Consider the following 10896-nt stretch of genomic DNA (forward strand, 5'->3'; position numbering starts at 1 on the left):
GGCGCGCTCACGAGGCCCCCTGTCTTCCACGGAAATCGCGGTGTCTGGCCGGGAACAGATTGCTCTCCTAGAGTAAACGGCGTAAGTTCTCTTTAGTGGATTTCCCTGAATGCGCGCAATATGCTTTCAGCCTGCCCTCGTCACTTTGTCCATTCGGGCATATCTAGGCAGGGTACCACTTGAAAAGATGCGCTGTCCAGTCGGGTTGCAGAAACTTCCCTGCCACCCACGGAGACAAGATAATTAGAGGGGTGTTGCTACAAGAGGCGATGTTATTGTTGCGCGCCTTTCCCCCGTCAGCCAAATTGATGAGCGCGGCTCGGAGTCACCTCCCGGAGCTCCGCAGCGACCGTGGCTGTACGGATCACGAGCACAGGAAAGAAAGTGCCTAGATGAACGCGAACGGCGAAGATACTGGGAGCGTGGCTGGCAGGCAACCACGGTGGCATGGAGGAGCGGTCGAGAAATGGCCATCCGGAATTCCGCGAGGAACACTCTCCCGATGAAGCGGGCAATTAATTTTCTTGGACCCGTCTTACGTTCACTTACCACCAATAGCGCTACTCGGGAAACTCAGGTGCTAGCTCTTCACCGCAGTTTGAGTCACGGAATTTTACTTTACGTGCTTCTGAATATAGGGAATCCGTTATTTGTTTGTTTGTTTTTTAACTAAGAAGCCCGCCCTCCGACTCGGGCAATCGGACAGAGTCCAATATGCTCAACAGGTTAAGAAAAGAGAAAGAGTTGTAGGATGGTCTTGAAACCAAGAAAACAACCAACACGGATAACAAAAAGTGAGCTTAGGATCTTAGTGAATAAAGCTATCATGCTTGAACATTTTAGTCATATAAGTGTGAGAACGTGTACGCCTACGATTCCCACTATTGCCAAACATATTGCAGGTCGGCTACTGTGTAGAGAACTGGACCCTGAGGGAGGACCCCATCTGACTGATTGATTGATTGATTGATTGATTTGATGTTTCCTGGCGCAACAACAGAGGACTGTCTGAATCAGAATGCGACATTTATTGGTAAGGTCACACTCTCATCTCGTGCTCGTTGAGTTATTCAAAGTCCACTACCTAAGTCTCCTGCTTATAGTTTGAATTAACTGCTCAGCTGAGCGAAGTGCACGCTGAGTGGTGAGAGCTGAGTGGTGCACGCAGTCATGGGACAGACGACCACGTGAAGCAGGGAGTGACGTTTGTAATGCCAAGTGTAAAGAGATACTCGAAATCTCAGTGAACAATACGGAGCGACAGTCTGTCTCTGCGCGTTACAGCGGGTAAAGTCTTGCGAAACCACGTCACGAAACCAGCGTCCACTCACTATGCAGCAATAAATTCCTAGACAGGCATGGCGCCTCCACAGGCAAGAGATAGGGAAACTAACGAGCTGCGCAGCCCGCTGACCTACTTGCATAGCGTATACACCACAAGGAGATAGGAAAACTGAGGAGCTGCGCTGCCCGCTGACCTGCATAGCGTATACACCACAAGGAAATAGGGAAACTGAGGAGCTGCGCAGCCCGCCGACCTACTTGCGTAGCGTATACATCACCAAGGAAACCATGTGTCAGGCCTCACGGTCCGCATCACTTTCCTTTACGCTTACGGGTGGTCCTCTGAGAATGCGAACAATTTACGGCAGCCTAATGACTTACACGCATTAGCCACTTTCAAGCGCAGTAGTACTCAGCAAAGTGAACGGCAGTAGCAAAGAAGAAGAGATAAAAGATTGCCTGTGGTGCACGGTGTTCTGACGTCTGTTGCTAAAGGCGGCTGCACACACACACACACACACACCACCCCTGCGGTTGAGTAATGAGGTGTCGGTGTCGAGTTCATATGTAGTGGACGTTTCCTCTTGTCTTCCGAATGCTTTACTGCAGGGTTGTCTCGTATAATGGCAGTACATATGTGCACGTCCGCCGTGGCATTAAGAGCACATTTTATGTTTTCGCCGCCAGGCGATCTCGTGCTGCGAAGTCTCCCACAAACACGTCAAGGCATATGCCGCGCTTGAGCTTCCCGCTGGAGTGTCAACAAAACGCATCACGGAGATTTTGAAATTTATGTCACCTTCGTGCCATAAGAGGTGCCTGGTCCCAGCTACTCAAAGGCGAAACGCACTGAGAGTATTCGATATTGTCTTCGGCAAAATCCTCTCTTCCACAACTCGTTTTCAGCGTCATTGCAGCTTACGACTCTGCAGTAACAAAAGGCCACACCCTAAGGTGAGGCGAAGAAATTCCACAGCAAACAGAAGATACTGGAGTCGCAACTTTCACCCGTTTAGCTCACAAAGATACAAATACAGCAACGCTTGTTTTTCACAAGGGTGGAATTGCCCCCTCCTAGCCTATATGTACCAACTGTATATGTACCAATATGTACCCATATGTATCTATGTGTACCAAACGGCCCAATACTTATTCACAAAAGGTCACACGTCATAACACAGTGGATTCCAAGGCACTGCAGTGTCAGTGGAAACGAGCAGGCGGATTAGGTATGGGATTGCACACCACAGAAATCAGATGCAAACTATTTGCTAACCTCATTACGAAATCGGCTCTCTAAGAACATGTGGCCATGAAACGGCTGTGGCGCACCGGCGACGTTGCACGGCTTGCGGTGCTGTTTCCAAATATTTTGGATTAAGTAGTATAACTTTTGAACAAGCTGTGGGGATCCATATCGGGCAAGTAGTTAAGAAGCAGCAAAGATTATATCTATTGGTCGCCGCAGAAATTGTCTATCAAGTGTGGCTTAATAGGTGTAGGGCTGTTCATGGAGGTGATTGTTTAGAAATATTGTGAGCTATTATGTTCGGATGTGGCTTGGGAGGGAAAGGTCACGTTTGGGGCCGCAAAATTTCTTCAAACAGTGGCAGTGCAAAGGCTTCAGTTTGGTGAACGGGGTCATCAAGTTCCACTTCAGTGAGTAAGCATGAATGAAATTATGTTTCCCGAGCATTTGAAAGCTTTCCAGAGGAGGGAATTGGTAAGATATGCGGGGTGGTTTAAATGTGACGCACAGTTGTGTTGGAACTCCTCGAGAGTATACGATGGGATGCTGCACTTCAGTGCGATAGCAATGTGGTAATGTTTTAGAACTTGTCTCAGTTGATGACTCAAGGATAGAAATAGGCAAGATACGAATAACAAGTGGGGTAATAAGCGGGATAAATGGTTAGGGAAAGTTTAGGAAGATGAGTCAACATCCTGCAGCGTTCTTTTTTTTTTTTTTTTTTTGCGTTGGGACAGGTCACCTTCGAGCGGCTGTGGTGTTCACATCCCTCTGTTCGTGTCGTTGGTGGACGAGTCATCGTGTCATGCGCTAACTGCACATATTGTACCTCATAAGGTGTTTTGTTGTATGGTTACGTTGCTACACGTGCTGTACCTCTCTGTTGCAGTTTTGTTGTACATACCTCGATGTGGGTGTCTTGCTGTTGTACAGAGTGTACCCTCCTGTTGTTTTTTTTTTTTTCTTTTTTTGTTTGTAAAGACTTGGCTGAAAGTTTCGCTGTTGTATTTCGCCCCTGGAGAGGTTGCGTGTCCTGAACTGTATAGAGTCTGATTCGTACTGGCTTGTGCTCTTCGTGGATTTAGGTTCTTCTGTAAATATTTGACTGAATGTTTCGCCGGCAGAGACGTTAGATGTCCTGAATTGTACATAGTCTTTTTCATACTGAACTGTTCACACTCTTATTCATCCAAGTTTTCTGTTCTCGTTGGCACCCTTCTGTTCATGTTAATACCACGTTATATTAAATTTTTTTCAAACATGCAACGACATGCAACGCTCGTCCCTCGCACGTATCAGCGCCAACTGCGCCTGTTGTCTCCTATCTAAGATACCCCGGTCGCAGTGTCTGTTATTTATTGCATGCGAATCAGTGTCCCCTTAACAGCAGGATTCCTGCACAAGATAGGTGTCGTTTGCTTGCCCAGTTAAACATGCAGAACCATGGAGGACACGGAGCATATGCTGGTCACCTGCAGACGCTTCGACTCTAGTAGGTGCACACTGAAGAACACTTTCGACAAACTGGGCCATCCACCTTTCAAGCGTGAAGAAGGTACTGGGGTGTCGGCAAAGCAGCACCGACACCCGGCGCGGTGTGCCCAGCGTTCTACCCGAAGGACATACTTGCTGATCTTTGAAGACGAGCTGACTACTCGACGCTCAGTGCTCAGTAGTCTCACGAACCCAAGGCCGTCCGGTGGCTCATACCTGCAAGAGACAGAACAAACATGACGTCCACCAAATCCCCACTCTCGAAGAAGAAAAATGTTGTACAAGAAAGTCGTTGAAAAGTTGATCTTGAGAACCCTAAAATTCCCTTGGCTCACTTTTTTATTTCATCCTTTTTTTTTCTTTTTTTTTTTCTCGCATCATATCTCCTCGGCCCTGCCGTCCGCCGCCGCCTGCAGTCCGGCGCCTCCGAGGCGAAGGTGTTCAAGCCCGGGCACCCGAAGGTGTCCGGGGTCACCTCTCCCCCTCGGAAGAGCTCCGCACGAACCAGGTGTCATAGGGCAGCCGGTCGTACCAGCGCGACCTACGTCTATCTTTTTTTTGTGTGTGTGTGTTAATCCTAGCGATATCTTTCTATTTTTTTCTTTTTCGAGAAGAGCTTTCTTCCCGGGATATGCAGATGACCTTCCACCACTTCTACTAAGCACTCGAGGCACCTGATGCGCGTCTAAAACATAATCTAATGCAAATATAGCGCGCATTGTTACACTGACAGGGTCATGGTGACACTTTCGCACAGGGTTATGCCTCGAGGTGGGACGACTACGGAAATACTTTGTTGTGCTCCAGACGTATTGTCGTGTACATGTTCTAGGCGACACCACGTTTTGTGTACCGCCTCAGCGGCGGTGAATCGCCCAACACATCACCATCCCATGTATCTCTCTGTCTGTCTGTCTGTCTGTCTGTGTGTGTGTGTGTGTGTTTGTGTGTGTTTGTGTGTGTGTGTGTGTGTGTGTGTGTGTGTGTGTGTGTGTGTGTGTGTGTGTGTGTGTACTCGCCCCGAACAATAGTCTTGTAAAACACAATCTGAAAGACACTAAATACAAAGGAAAAAAAAACATATAATTCAACATGTTCTGAAGTATTACACAGAATAGCATCATTTCTGATCACTTTCCCCGTGGAGCTTAGCTTATGAGTATAATAGAAGCCGAAGAGGATTACCAGACATGTCCGTCTCCATCTCAAGTGAACAAAGGGAATAGGAAGAAAAAAGCCTGCTTCGCCGAGGCCTCGCGCTTTCCTCTATGTCCCGCGTTTTTCATTTTATGAAGAGTAGTGGTAGCGGAGAGATCGCCGCTACACGAATTTGTAGCGGAAAGACTTGTTTCCGCTACGAATTTAGAATGTAGCGGGATCGCTACTCCGCTGCTGTAAAAAGTAGCGAATACGGTAGCAGTGCTACAAGTAGCGCCGCTTTGTACAACACTGGTTGACCATTATTAGTGCACCAGCGTTGTGGCCCTATAGTGAGCGAATAGAGTTTGAGGAAGTTTAGGCGAGAGCTCTGAGTACTTTAACGTTTCCGGTAACATCCGTGTGATTGTGGGCGCTTGTGCTTTGAATAATTATATTGCGTGACTGACACTGTATTTTCTGGAAAGAAAAGGCGCCCGACGCTGTAACACGGGATGGCTCGCACTCCAATACGACGACAAGAGTGACATTGGCGTTCGCGTTGTCTTGGCCTGCCTGCACAAGCGTTGATGAAACTCCTCAGTGCCTCCTCAGTAGCTTTGACAGTGCTTTTCACGCGAGTAGAGTTGAGGACTGTTGCACCTGCACGGAGCACTACCGAAGCTACTGCGAGGACACGACTGAGGAGGCCCGTGAACGTTCGTGCAGGCACCAAGCACAGGAAGTGCACTTTTCGTCGGCGCAGGTGTACCAGCGCGGACTTTACTCGCTATAGGTTCCCACGACTCTTGACGTTCTTTTTCCCTCTATACAGCTCACACTTTTACGAAAACTACTGTCACTGCCCAGATGTTTGGTTAAGCAACAGCTGACGTGATGCACCTCTACGAAGAGCTCACTTGCGCGCACAAACGCGCATGTGCGCAAGTGCAAGCTCAAGTGCGCGTGTTGTTTCAGTCTGTGCAAGTGCGGACCTAGAGGGGTAGTCCGGATGTCCTGACTTCTCCCCAAGATTCTGTCGTGACACGGTGATTTTATTGACCTCAGGTAGTGCATGTGCCATGCTGTTCAAGACGACTTCCTTCCAGAAATCCTGGATCGGACGCCGAGTCTGAGGCCACCCTTCGTAACGTGCCTGGGACGTGCCAGGCCCCTTCGCTTCGGAACATGTTGCGATGTAAAATGAATGCAAGTTAATACACCAGAAAAGTGCGCACGCACGCACAGTGATACAGCGATGCTGCATTAAAAGTATCTACAGATATTACAGGGAAATTCTATTGGCTACTGTCAACGACATTGCGGTATACATAGTCAAACACATTATGCCTGCGAGACGTTTCGTCAGAAAAAAAAAAAAAAAACGCAAAAGCGCCCCACTCTTTTTTTTTTCTGCAGTGCAGGGGGAAAAGATATAGTATACTATTTTGGCGACGTGTTAATGCGAAAGGTGCAGCCAATTCTGCGGAAAGGGAGCTTCTTATTTCTCCCGTTGCCACTCAGTATCGACACGTGGCACATAACATCATGTCTCATTGGCACGCGAGAGGAAGAAAGAATGTGTTGGTCTAGTGCGACGGTACGGTCGTCATCACTAATATCCCATCCCGGAGCTTTGAAGATGAAAGCAGACACCCTTTTACTGCTCGTGTGTTGGTTGGTATGGGTTTCAATGTGCTGCAGTTCATCTGTGTCAAGCTGGATGTCGAAATATGGGAGACTGACAAGTTCACGCTGTTTGAAAGGCGGAACGAAGAAAGAACGTACTTTTTCAGGTCAGAGCTAAGATATTATAACGGGACGAAATAAGGTGAAGCGAAAAACTCGTTTATCAGCACAAAGCACTAAAAAAATGACGAAGGATGAAGTCGATAGATCAAGCATCATCTTCACGACGTGAGACCATAATTCTTCTGCAGCTGAATGTGATCAATAGCCGGGTTTTGCCAATATCACCAGAGAGCACCGTTTTCAGGCACACATCACTTACCAAAGAAGAAAAGACGAATGAGACTCGGTGAGGGGCAGGATAAGCATGAAAGTGAAAAGGAAAACGAAAATATCGCATGTCCATTGATGTGTTAGAATTGCAAATTGATCCTGCGTTCCATTTCTCAGCGTGCACTTTACTTCTCTTCTTCTTTGTGACATGTCGCACACTTACCTGCATGGGCCTTATGTCCGCACACTTCTACAAGTACGGTCATTGTTATAAACGTATGGGCTTATCATAGCATTCGTTATTAACATCACATCACAGTGTGCACCATAGTTTTCGAACACGTGACAACGAAGCGAAATATAGTTTCCACGTGGACATCACAAGTCACCAACTTTATCCGACATGAGCATCACGATCCTAAATCCTTCAACGATATCATAAGCCACTACCAGACATCCACACCGTAACTCATAAGCGTACACTAACATCAAAGCTCGAAGTTCAAGATATTGAAACACACACAAGTGCGGTCACCTACTACAGTCAAACTCCTTTATAGCGAACACCTTTTTAACGAAAATACCACTACAGCAAATTTTTTTGCGGTCCCGCTGGTCCAATAATGGACATCCTTTTTAACGAAAATACATTTACTCCGATTTTTGTTTTTGCTGTCCCCTGAGTTTCGTTGTAAAGAAGTTTGACTGTATCTCTTCTTCAACTCGATGCATTCTGGTTGTTGGTATTTGACGCCACATTCGCCCCCAAATAAAAAAGAAACACTTTCCCGGGGTTTCATACTTTACGAATGGAACGCGCACGAAAATCTCAGGGTCTGGCCATCCGCGTTACTTTACTCAGGATCAACCTTTGTTTAAAAGCGCGGTGAACGGTTAGTCACATGCACTTTCACATGTCGACGTGCGCTGTTCTTCGCAGTCTCGTGGCCGATGCCCCAATGCAATCTGGTGCATTCCATTGGCAGAGCGGGCTCAAAGTTTTGCGGGAAGGCGCAAAAACTTCCATTAGCAGAATCGGGGCATGTGTTGAATGTTCCATTGGCGGAGCAGGGATAAATTATCGCCGATAAATTAAGCCGATAAGTTATCGATATTTTATTGATATATCGGTATCCTGAAAATATATATCGATATATCGATTTGAAAAGCCGTCATGCCTTTACTTGAACTTTTGAAAAAAGTTGCCCATGTTGCCGGCACTCCGCATGACGTGGACGTGAAGAGTACTATAGAGGTGCTGATCCCTTGTGTCACATATTCATTTTCTGTTTCTCCTGTAGCATGCCATCTCCTCAAGTGCTCACGAAGGATAGTGGTATGTATCGCCACTTTGCTTGACATCCTTGTCGCAGTAAGCACACTTCGCACGCTTTCACGAGTGAGGCAGTCCCAAGCGTATGCCAGCCGACGCCTTGGCATATCTGTGGCAACTGGAAAGCCCACTAAGTGAAGATCGCACAGTGTACAGTAGAAACATGTGCTGCCGAACCGAGCACAGTAAAACGACGACGATGATCTCGTTGGATGTGCCCTTTGTAACGGGTGGACATTGCAGTGTGCACTACGTGTCCTATAGTCAGTCTAAAGTTCCTTGTATGTAGTTCTTGTTCATTTCTATCCAGAGATAATACTTCATTTGCGACTCCGTTGCAGTTGCACACGACCTGTCCGGGTGCAAGACGTAACGTGGTGGAAATGGCTTTTATTGTGCTTGTTCACTATCGTGAATTATTCACTTACTGTCATTTATACAATAGTAATGTCAAATAGCGCTGTCAGGTGACAGGTTTGACCCGCACAGCTGTTTTGGACCCTTCCTTAGGACCAACTCACTCAGGAGATGTTCGTGTGGTTTATCTTACTGCAAAACCGCAGCCTCCCCGCCAGTGTCACTTCCGTCGCGCCTTTACATTTTCATTTCAAATGATGTTTATCTGGGCTAACTGACCTTGAATATATCAACCGCAACACCACTCGGCTCGAAGGAATGCCAAAGAGCCGGATTCCTGAGGGACGTCTTACGAATAAACAATTGGTTTGTCCCTTTGTTTCTAAAAAGCGGAATCTAAAGTATTATACTCAGTTGTCTCGCGACGTAAACACCCAATTATTAAATTAAATTATTAATGTATTATAAGTATTAAGTAAAGTATTAGTATAAGTATTATACACGTGAGAAAAGAGCACGCGTCTAATATACCAGAGTTTGGCGTTTGCTGCCCTCGACTCGAACTCGACGCGGTTCACGAATTCTGCAACATCAACACTGGGTGCCCCTAACGTACATCACATCTGTACATCACATACCATTAACTGGGGAAGGCAAGTGTGTTAGTCAACCATCTGTTGCATTGTCTGGTAAAGAAGTTGCCCTCCTAAAGAGCTAATTACACAGCTGTTATCTACTGGGAGCGACACGTCATTCCGCATGTGTGAAGTCTTGAATGTCCGCATGTGTCTCCTGCTGCCGGTTTGTGCATTTATGCCTCCTTTTTTTCCGCGATGCACTTCAGTTGTGAGTGACGCCTGTTCTGTGTTACCTTATGTCCTCATCTTTCGCGAGTCGCGACCCCAAATATTGCAGTATGCTATCACACCAACTAGCCCAACTTTCTGCGCTTGTTCCGCACAGGAAATATCGGTATCCTGTTGTTTAACCCTCTCCCGATCCCATCCCTTCCCACCGCCAAAGCAAAACCAAATCAAAAGGGTGAGAAAAAAAAAAGAATCCGTCAGGTTTGGTTAAACTGTTTGACTCGCTTCTTTCTTCAAGTCCTGTTCGCGCGCGGAAGGCACTGAATTACCAATATTTCTATCAGCGCGTATGAATATCTATATCAATGTATTATCCGTATGAATATTGATGAAAAATCGATATTTTAAAAGTACATCACATTCATTAAATGTCGATAATATCGATAATAATATCGATATGGTTCCATCCTTAGCAGGTAGTCGTGTGTATCTCGAACAAATGCTAATGATAATGGTAATAGTAGTGTGCACTACACGCAAGGTTCGCTGCCTGTATGCGTGGCGACATGTGGCACGTGCTGTAGGGTAGTATTGCGGATAGTTTCGATCACCAAGGCTTCTCCGACACCCGGTGCTGGGGTCTCTTTAACAGTGGAAACTTGGCGCACCCCGCTGACTGTAAATATTTGTGCGGTCCCGAAGTAGTTTGCTGAACCTCACGTCACCAACGCGAACCCGAGAAAGAACGCTGGTCACGCGCTGTGCACATAGCACCGTACCTTGAATGCTAGCATTCCATTGACAAAGCAAACCCGTGTGACTCAGCCTAGAGCATGCACTGAAACCCCACCCAGCGCGAGGCAAAAATTGATCTCCCAATGGAATTCGCCATCAGAGTTGCGCACGTGTATTCGCGCCTTGCACTGTAAACAACCCTTGGCATCAACATGGCGTCGACCGCTCCCTGGGAACGGGTCGTGCAGCCGCGACGCCACGTGAAATGTTTTAAGTTATGCTCCTCCGAACAGCCAAGCTCTCCATATAAACGGCCGCAGCGTGTCTGTTATGTCCAGACGTGGCAAGGAACGCGAGAAGATACACAGGCTCAGGCACGGACGAAGAACGGGCAAATAACGTACAGTCGTAGACGATTGCCATGAAGAGCAGTATGGGACAGCAGAACACTTAAGGGCCCCATACACCCTGTTGCAGGTTCGGGGAAACAGTTCTGAAGAACACAGGGCGAACGTGCGTTGGTGATGCCAGTTTCTCCA

This window comes from Ornithodoros turicata, chromosome 2, assembly GCF_037126465.1.
Source record: "Ornithodoros turicata isolate Travis chromosome 2, ASM3712646v1, whole genome shotgun sequence".
Taxonomy (NCBI): Eukaryota; Metazoa; Arthropoda; class Arachnida; order Ixodida; family Argasidae; genus Ornithodoros; species Ornithodoros turicata.